Source organism: Amblyomma mixtum, chromosome 3 (assembly GCF_055824585.1).
Source record: "Amblyomma mixtum isolate Tamu chromosome 3, ASM5582458v1, whole genome shotgun sequence".
Classification (NCBI taxonomy): Eukaryota; Metazoa; Arthropoda; class Arachnida; order Ixodida; family Ixodidae; genus Amblyomma; species Amblyomma mixtum.
The window spans coordinates 379,286,886-379,296,128 of record NC_143014.1 but is presented as its reverse complement, the minus strand read 5'-3'; the positions used below and the strand labels follow the sequence as shown (position 1 = coordinate 379,296,128).

The following is a 9,243-nucleotide window of genomic DNA, read 5'->3' as shown; positions in this document are numbered from 1 at the left end:
AAAAAGCCTATCACTACAATAGTAGAGCACGCTGTCCCAGCCCTTTGTGGTTCAAAGTTCCTGAAGTGCAAGAGCGATGGCATCAACGAGCTCATGAACCTTATATCGGTTCGTTTCCTGAGGCCGCTTCTCTGCAACTACGCATTCAATGTCAGTACGTGACAAGCATGACATAGTTAAACATTTCACAAAAAAGCCCCTTTCGCGAAAGTACGCGAGGCTCTGAGGATCGCGTACGTTTTACTGCCGTGTAGAAGTTAGCCTCCACAATAAATACTTTTTTTTTCGAGTTTGAGTAAGTGTTGACTCACAACGCACTGATATTGAATATATGAACCTCTATATCTGCGCAGCGTTATGTGCAGGCATATGATGCAGCGTCTTACGTTACATAGCTGGTGGCACTGACAGCAGGGAGCATTTTTCGCGCGTACCATACACGCTCAAGTTGAGCGTCAACGATGCGATTCGAGACACCATGCAGTCTTGCAGGAAGTGTGCGGCAGATCAAATGATGAAACCAGTTGGCAAAGCTGCACATTTTCTGGCGCCAACTCTGGCCTCGGTGGCGACAATGGTAACTCAAAAACTTTACGAAGGAAACGCGGGATCAGGTACCGCCTTGGAAGCAGACTAACGGCTTTACGTGCTACTTACATGAGTAAACAACAGCACGCGACGGAGCTCTTTCAGAGCCCAAGCTTTCAGTATTAGCTGCTGCCAAGCACTGCTTTCAAATAGAGACCCTCAGACAAGTGAACTTAAAGGTGACAGAACAATTATCCACGCAGTGGATTTAAGCAGGCGCGCGCTGTCATATCAGCGCAGCAGACGACGCGCGAGCGCATTGCACAGCAGTAGCCGCAAAAGACACAACTAAAATGGTCCGATTACCCTTAGCAACAAGTGCTTCTGAGCTCCTTTTTAGAAAAAAGTTTTGATTGTACTTGAAACAACATGAATGCAGCCGTAAACTCAACGACAGAACAACTGCGAACGGTCTGCGTTTCAATGAGCGACGGCGCGGCAGTGATCCTACTCCGGTGGCGGCGCTTGGCGGCGAAAGGCCGTACTAGCCCCGACGGCGGGCTCCCATTGTTCGCCTCTCGTTCTCCCAGGCACAGAAAGTATAGAGGAGGCGCTGTCTCAGCCCATACCATAGAGAGCGCGCTGGACAAGCAGTTCTTAAGCAAGCAAGTGGCACACCTTGAGGATTTCTATTTATCACACCTGCTGCAAGCAATTGTTGACAGCAAGCAATAAACAGGTCCTCACGCCAATAAAGTAACAAGATTCAACTAATCGTCTCGTCATTAAGAACATTTTACCCGGTTTATTTGTGCATGCAACATCAGAATCGTCAAATACGTCTCTGAACATATAAAACAAATGCAGGCACAAAGAAAAAACCAACAGGCTCGTACCCTCACCTGATCCTGAACATTTCTCATCATCCCAAAAGTAAATGCAGTGAGTACAGGCAATAAATATTCAAAGAACGTCAAAGTAAGACATCTCCTATATGGTTTTAACAAAGGTTTCTATCAGGCAAGCCAATGCAGAAACTCCCCAACAAAACATTGCATTGCATTTTAAAAATCCGAAATCCACACAAACGTCAGACCTACACTGTACACCACAGCTGCAAAGCAAGTGCCCCTAAGTAAGCCGAAAACCAAACCTCAAACAGTGAGCTGCTCCACTCATAAAATGCACTGACCGATTCCACCTGTACCATTCTGCACATACAGCTATGGATGTGTGGGCTTGATGCCTTGCCAATAATGCTTGTTTCTTCAACTAACATCTTACACAACCACTGCCAGTGACAAAAATACAAATACTGGTTGTGCTCATTTTAATGTATTTTACCTGGAAGACAAGTTGATTCAGGTTAACAGCTGTGAAGATTTGCATAAATTGGATAACACAATGTAGCCACCCCCCCTTTACACAGCCTACACTGAGTGTGAGAAAGCACTTGCTTTAGTTGAAGTATCATGAGGCATTGCGTAACCATGGTCCAGAAAAAGCACATGTAAAAGCATTAAAAAATTTCTAAAGGGAATGACCTCAAACAGTGAGCTGCTCCACTCATAAAATGCACTGACCGATTCCACCTGTACCATTCTGCACATACAGCTATGGATGTGTGGGCTTGATGCCTTGCCAATAATGCTTGTTTCTTCAACTAACATCTTACACAACCACTGCCAGTGACAAAAATACAAATACTGGTTGTGCTCATTTTAATGTATTTTACCTGGAAGACAAGTTGATTCAGGTTAACAGCTGTGAAGATTTGCATAAATTGGATAACACAATGTAGCCACCCCCCCTTTACACAGCCTACACTGAGTGTGAGAAAGCACTTGCTTTAGTTGTAGCATCATGAGGCATTGCGTAACCATGGTCCAGAAAAAGCACATGTAAAGCATTAAAAAATTTCTAAAGGGAATGAATGGACTGCATAGCCCTTCAGAGGGAAAGCAAAATTTCAACAGGGAAGGTGTCAAGCTGGAAGGAAATATTTGTACCACCAGCAAGACAATGAAATAGGCTCAGAACATGAATCTTGGTAGCTCAAACGTGCTCTTCAAATGATTCCAGGTTCAGTTCCTCAAGGAGAAAGAGTGCTTTAGAGTTTGCTCTTCCTGGACGTAAGCTAGCGGACTTGAAATTTCTGGCGAACACATCGGTAATCAGATGGCATGAAAGAAGTCTCGAACGTGAGTTGTTTGTAGCGGCAAAAATAGCTCAGAGCCATTAGTGAAATAGCTAGGAAAATACCTGAATAGCATACATACTGACAGATATTTTTAGGTCATCAACAGGAGCCTGCCAGTACACCAGCATGCTAGAGCAGTTAATTCGTTGTATCTTGGAAGTATTCACCTATGGGGCAGAAACTCTGAAGCTAATGAAAATGCTTAAAATTTAATTGAGAGCAATGCGAGCTATGGATATAGATATGATTCGAGTAGGTTGGTTAAGAGAATAAATGCAATTCAATGATATACTAGTTGAAACTGATTTATCAAGTTTGCAGGGGTAAGGTGGCTACAGCTGGCCCAGAAGATTTAACTGAATGCAGGTTTGAGGAGCCTTTCTCTTGCAGATAACATTAGTGACGTTAGTCAGTGAACAGAGAACATGGGAGGTGCATAAAAGCAAGAGATGACTAGAAGATGTGGCTACTCGACATAAATCTCGATGCATCATTCAGGTGTGTTGTCTACCCCTTCCAGATGCTTGCCTGGATGCGACGGTGCCAGAGCCCCAGGCTCTGATGCATCACCATGATCTCTAATCAGATTTGGTTGCAGGTTGCAGTGCCCAGCGATGGCACGAAGTACATCATTTGCTAGGGGTTTCTTTGCGAATATACTAGCAGGGAATTGCTTCAAAATCCTGAAGCATTTGAGACGCCTAATTGATCGCTCAACATAAATCTGAAGTCTTGCCAGGCGACGCGAAGCTACTACCTCTGAACGACAGATCTGCGGCAGGCCTTTGGAAAGCTTGTGAGTGAAACTTTAACACATGGTGGCAGCAGGTCACCTATTTTAATGACATGGTCAGCGAGGACATCTCCTTGCGTCAGGTGGCCTAATAAAACCACTGTCCAAAGTGATGAAACGATCGCTTGCACGGCCACTATACGGTTTTGACATAAACTTAATAAACCCACTTGGTGCAATGACGAAGAATTTTGGCTGTATTGTGGGATTTGTAGGAACTAAGTTATATTTCTTCGGTGCAGCTGCCCAGGTCTGTCAATGAAAATTCCGAAATAGTCCACAATGCAAGTTACGGAGTAATTATCCTCAAAAACATTGGGCAGTGTGCTCCATATTATTGCCCTTGGCAGCCAGAACACTAAGTACTCTCTGGTAAACTTTGCAAGTTCTGTTACAATGAAGCAGAAAATCCTGCTAATGGCTGCCGTGGATGCACCAAAACGTAAGGCGAGGTCATTAAGCAATAGGCCAAGACGCAGCCGCGTCAGTGTAAGTAGGATTTGGTCCTCAAAGGGCATAGGGAAAGGGATCTTCAGAATAGTGGAAAGAGTGTGAACCAGTTCGTCAAATGCTACTTTTGACAGACCTGTAAAGAATAGGAAGAGACTTGGTGCAAGTGTTGAGTATGCACTGAAGATAGTCTGGCAAGCACTGTCTGCAGTGACTGGGGCCTGCTTGCGAGTGGTTGCATACACATGGTCATGAACAGCCGCTGGCTCCTCCACTTGAGTTGCTTTTTCATATGTTTCGGCAATCTTGCATCTGCAGCCACAGGCCAAGCAGCCATCAACAAGATTCTGAGCTCCTTCTATCCTGCACAACGAAGGATGTGGAGGAAAGTGAGACAATATTTAGAACGGTGGTATGAGCTAAGCGGCACACAGGATTAAATGACTATGCTTTGCAAGGGTTACACTACAGGGAAATAACTTGAGTGTTCTGACTGTATAAATGTGGGCTGCATCGTACTCCTGTAGCAACTTTCAGAAGTACTGAAAGCATTAAAGGGACACTGAGGAAAAATTGAAATCGGTCTCTATCGTTAAGGTACTGTGTTCTAATCACAAAGAGATTACAATAAGCGAACACTGAGTTTTTATGAATGGGAAAAAACTAAAATACAGGGGTCACCATCATTGGCCGTCAATATACAGAGTTGTTCCCAGTAGCTTGTTAAACACTGCTAATGCAGCAAAAATGCAGTAATGCAGCTTACAGCAGACGATGAACCTGTGCACTGGAATGGCTGAGCAATGTACTTACATACACTGACTGAAATCAAGGCTGCTCTCATGTGCATTGCTTTTTGTTTCGAATTGCACAGCAGGAAACCCCAAGCATTGTGAAAAAAGCTAAGTTCCAAACATACATAGCTGCATGTGGCAACCGGAATCTGATGGGAAAAAGAATGAAAAGATGCTAATTGCTTCATTGAAATGCAGAATGTGTACGCCTGCATAAATAGGCATAACTCCTGCGCACATGGCAGCATGAGATGCACAATCTGGGTCGAAGCCATGAATTGTAACTAGGCTGGTCGTATATGAGCGGTGGCAAGAAATTTTAATGGTAATTGAACATGACGATGCCAAAGCTGGCAAAACTAGTAAGGAAGCTCACAGTGAGCATTTCATGATAGCAGCAACTCTATTCGTAAACAGACTCTGGTGTTGAAATCCTTAACCCTTTGACACGCTATTCTTTTTTCTCCACTCAAATGAAACACTACTACCAAAAATGTATCTTCAAGCATTGACAAAGACAGTTCTCAAGTGCAAAATACTAGTACAGGTGTTATTATGGAAACAGCAACAATGAAATAATTCAACTTATGAACGATTGTGGGTCTAATTTCTATTTCGAAGGTGCATATTACGCTTGAAATTGTAAAAAAAAATGATGTAACTAATGGTGGCAAACTATATTTTCACAAAAATGGTAGACGGCGTGTTACCCCGCGGACGAGATCGCTGCATATTTGTTTACTTCATTCACTGTAAGGCACAAAAACCACCTTATTTGCGACATGAAGGATGCAAAATTCACTTCTAATGAAGAAAGGACTGCTAAGTGCAGCACACTCTCAGCTAAAGGAGCAATATCCGTAGGATACCACAGGAATAAACTGTGCATATAATTAGCGAAAGCAAACGTCCATGTTTTGCACACAAGACAGACTAGCATAAAAGCACGTATATGAGAACCCATAAAGGATAATTCACACCACTTTACTGCACCTATGTGACAGGTCCTCTGTTGCAATGTTTATGGGCAGGTGATCATAAGCTGCAGCACTCTCTTCATCTTGCTCGCCTACTGAATGCTGCATGCCCCTTTCCTTGCATGACAAAGATTGAGCTGTTGAACACGCCTCTGGCTCCAAAGTTGTGACGTCGTGCCCCTTGTGACGTGGTGCCCCCGTCGTGCCCTGTTCTGTTGTGGTGAGCAGTGTAAAGAATTGCACAGTATGAAAATACAAAAGAATAAATAAACTGCAGCTAAGAACAAACTCCAAAAGACATACCGGTGTTCCAAGGTGCAGTGCTGGGTGTGGATTGTCTTTAGTGGGACGCCCATCAATGAAATGAACTGAGCATACCTGCAAGACATGTCTATGAAGGCCACATTAAGCTCTGACAAACAGAGCAAACGAACTACGTCAAACACTACAAATGCAAGGAAATATGTAATATGTTCATTCTAACTAAACATGTAATATGTTGATTTCATGCAACTGTCCAGGCACTGCACTTCTGCTTTGTGCTCTTCAAAAATATTTCACCATAATATTTTCTCAATGCATATTTGAGATGTTTTGTTTTCTATAAACCGGGGCACACAAGAAATATTTTTCAACCGGCGTTTCCACCCACTCAAGAATAGATCAACAGCATTCATCGGCTGTGCGATGCCAAAATTCATTAACAAAAAAAATACCAAAACAATGCCTGGAAAGCTTCTGGTCGGATCCTATCTCACGTGCGCAAACACTCGCATCTCCCCGTTGTGGCGAAAATGAAATGCGGCCAGCAAGGCATGTTCGCGAAAATATTTAGAAACGAGAAGGTAGAGATAAGGTATTTACAGTAAAACTGATTTGCGCTTCAAGCGCGAATGCACAGCGGACTCGAAAGGCACCGACTAAATGCGGACATGCACATCAGCCCGCTTAGCTCGGTCCTAGATTACATTATATTTACCATTAAAACAGCAGGCTCTATGTCGTACTACCCTACTCTCAGATTAACATTGAATGCAAGGTGACTGAAACGATACTAGCAAACCAAAACCTCCCGTCAGACCATGTACAGAAATTCGTTTCAACAGCGGCTTGGGGGCGCGATCACTGACGGCTGCCGGCGTTACAGGTACCGTCAACAAACGACCCGAGCAACTGGAGTTTCACTTTTATCCTGTGTACTCACCCTACGATGAGCCGGGGTAGAAGTCTTTCCTCTGCCGGTTAGCGATCTAATGCTGTCGAATCAACTGTTCTTCTCTCCTTGCGGAAATCTGTGCATCGCGAAAGGCCTAGTACACGGACAATCTTCGTGAAGTTGAGGCCCGTGTGTTTTGCAAACAGATATGTTCCAAGCCAAGCAAATCTGCGTCGCAGTTCTTGCAACCAAACACGGAACATGTCTTGCCTCTACTTTTCCACATTTTGGCCGCAAAGCGATGCCGCAAAGCGATGGATACAGCGGCGAAGTTAGCAGCCCGCAGGCACCAGCTGCTGTCGTCTGAGATCTTTTAGGCCACTTATGTCGCGACGGCGGTGTCGCCACGAGCGTCATCTAAGCAAACTGCTCTCTGTAAACGGTCTGGAGAGAAGTCTCCAGGCGTCTGCGAACGCTTTGGAGCGGCTACCGACTGAGAATTTATCGTACGTCTTCGTTGGACTACGCTCCTGACTAAGAGGCTTTCGTTCTGTGCTTCAGTAGGTATAATCGGTACATATTGTCACGTTTTAGTGACGGCAGTCCAGTGGTCAGGAAGACACAAGTCAGTCTTGGAAACGAAGCTCTTTATTTAGGCTGACTTGCGCCCGCAAAATAACTGAATCACTCGGCGGCGGCGTAGAAAGAGAAGTTTATTTTATCTGTCATAGCATAGAAAATACAACAAAACAGATGAACTTAATTCTCTGATCATTCAAGCACATGCGCAGTGACGCAGCACTGAGCATGTCAGTAATGCAGTAAAAATGCCGATACTCGACCGCCGCGCAGGACGATAAAGTATGTCGACCATTTGCGCAAGAACTCGGCCTCGCTCATTGACAGAGCGTCCATGCATGCTTGTTCAAAGAGGCGCGTGCGCAGGCGCTGCAACATTGGGAACATTGTTCTTTGCGGACGCCCATTTAAGGATGCCACTCCACGCTGCCGCCACAAAACGAACATGCCGACACACAAGAGCATATTTTGAAACACTTCGGGAGAACTAGTGCGCGCTTCCAGGCGGGTTAAAAACATGCGTGACACTAATGTCCAAAACGTGCGCGCAACTACACACTCAAACATAGCGTGCTGCAAAGTTTCAAGCAGACCGCACTGCGGGCATCGGGTGGAGGGCGCCACGCCCCACGCCGCAAGGCGGTCTCTTGTGGGCAGGACCCGCCAGCCTCGCAGCCAGCCGAAGTCCCTGACATCTGCAGGAAGCGTAGCTGAGGTCGTCGGTCGTCGAACTACGAATGCCCGCCGCTCGCGGCATCGCTCAATTTAAAACCGGCAAGGAAACTTCCAGATAACCGGACAAGATCATCTACAGTAATCTGGAAAGACCTAGATGCAGTCTTTAATGGCTGCGATCAATCGAGATTAGTCTGGTCGCTTCTCGCGCCGCGAACAAAAGTGATAACTCTCCTTTCCTGCAGCCTTGAGCGTGAACGAACAAACACTACAACGATACGTGGCATTACCCCCCTTCCAAAGAAGCATCGTCTCGATGCTTTAAAATGAAATTGAACGGGGAGAATGCTTCGAGAACTTAGAGTCCTTTAGCGTTCCTAATAAGGTGTAAGGGCAGCGGCAAAAGCTTCAAGTCTGGCCGTGTCGTCGTCGTCGTCGGTGTTGTCGTCGGTGTTGTCGTAGTTTTTGTCGCCGTATTTGTCGTCGTAGTAGCCGTCGTCGTCGTAGGGATCGTCGTCGTCGTAGGGATCGTCGTCGTCGGAGGGGTCGTCGTCGTCGTCGTAGGGGTCGTCGTCGTCGTCGTAGGGGTCGTCGTCGTCGTCGTAGGGGTCGTCGTCGTCGTCGTAGGGGTCGTCGTCGTCGTCGTAGGGGTCGTCGTCGTCGTAGGGGTCGTCGTCGTCGTAGGGGTCGTCGTCGTCGTAGGGGTCGTCGTTGTCGTAGGGGTCGTTGTCCTCGTAGGGGTCGTTGTCCTCGTAGGGTTCGTTGTCCTCGTAGGGGGCATGGTCTTCTGTTTTCGTCGATGGAGGATCTTAGTTCTTGCGCTCAGAAGCAACCTCACCTCCAGAGGCTGCTTTATTCAGCTTAACCATCGGGGGCTGGGGGAGCGTCCACGCACTGCGTAGCCTCGGCTAGGAGATACATAGCGCGGTGACGATGGCGACGGAGAACGAGATGGGCGGCTCGGCGATGAGTATTCTTTCTGACGCAAGAACTCTTCGATTGCGGCTGGTCGCAGGCCAGGTCGGGGTCGTGGGGCGTCGTAAGGAAATCCTCGGATGCCCATTCTCCTGTATGGGCAGTGCCGGAGAATG

The 9,243-nt window shown here is 46.2% G+C and overlaps 2 pseudogenes; both read right to left on the bottom strand.

Moving 5' to 3' along the window:
* Positions 1-3,218: 3,218 nt before the first annotated feature.
* On the bottom strand, positions 3,219-4,039 carry LOC149356950 (uncharacterized; annotated as a pseudogene).
* Positions 4,040-4,092: 53 nt separating this feature from the next.
* On the bottom strand, positions 4,093-7,161 carry LOC149356949 (uncharacterized; annotated as a pseudogene).
* Between the last annotated feature and the right edge of the window lie 2,082 nt (positions 7,162-9,243).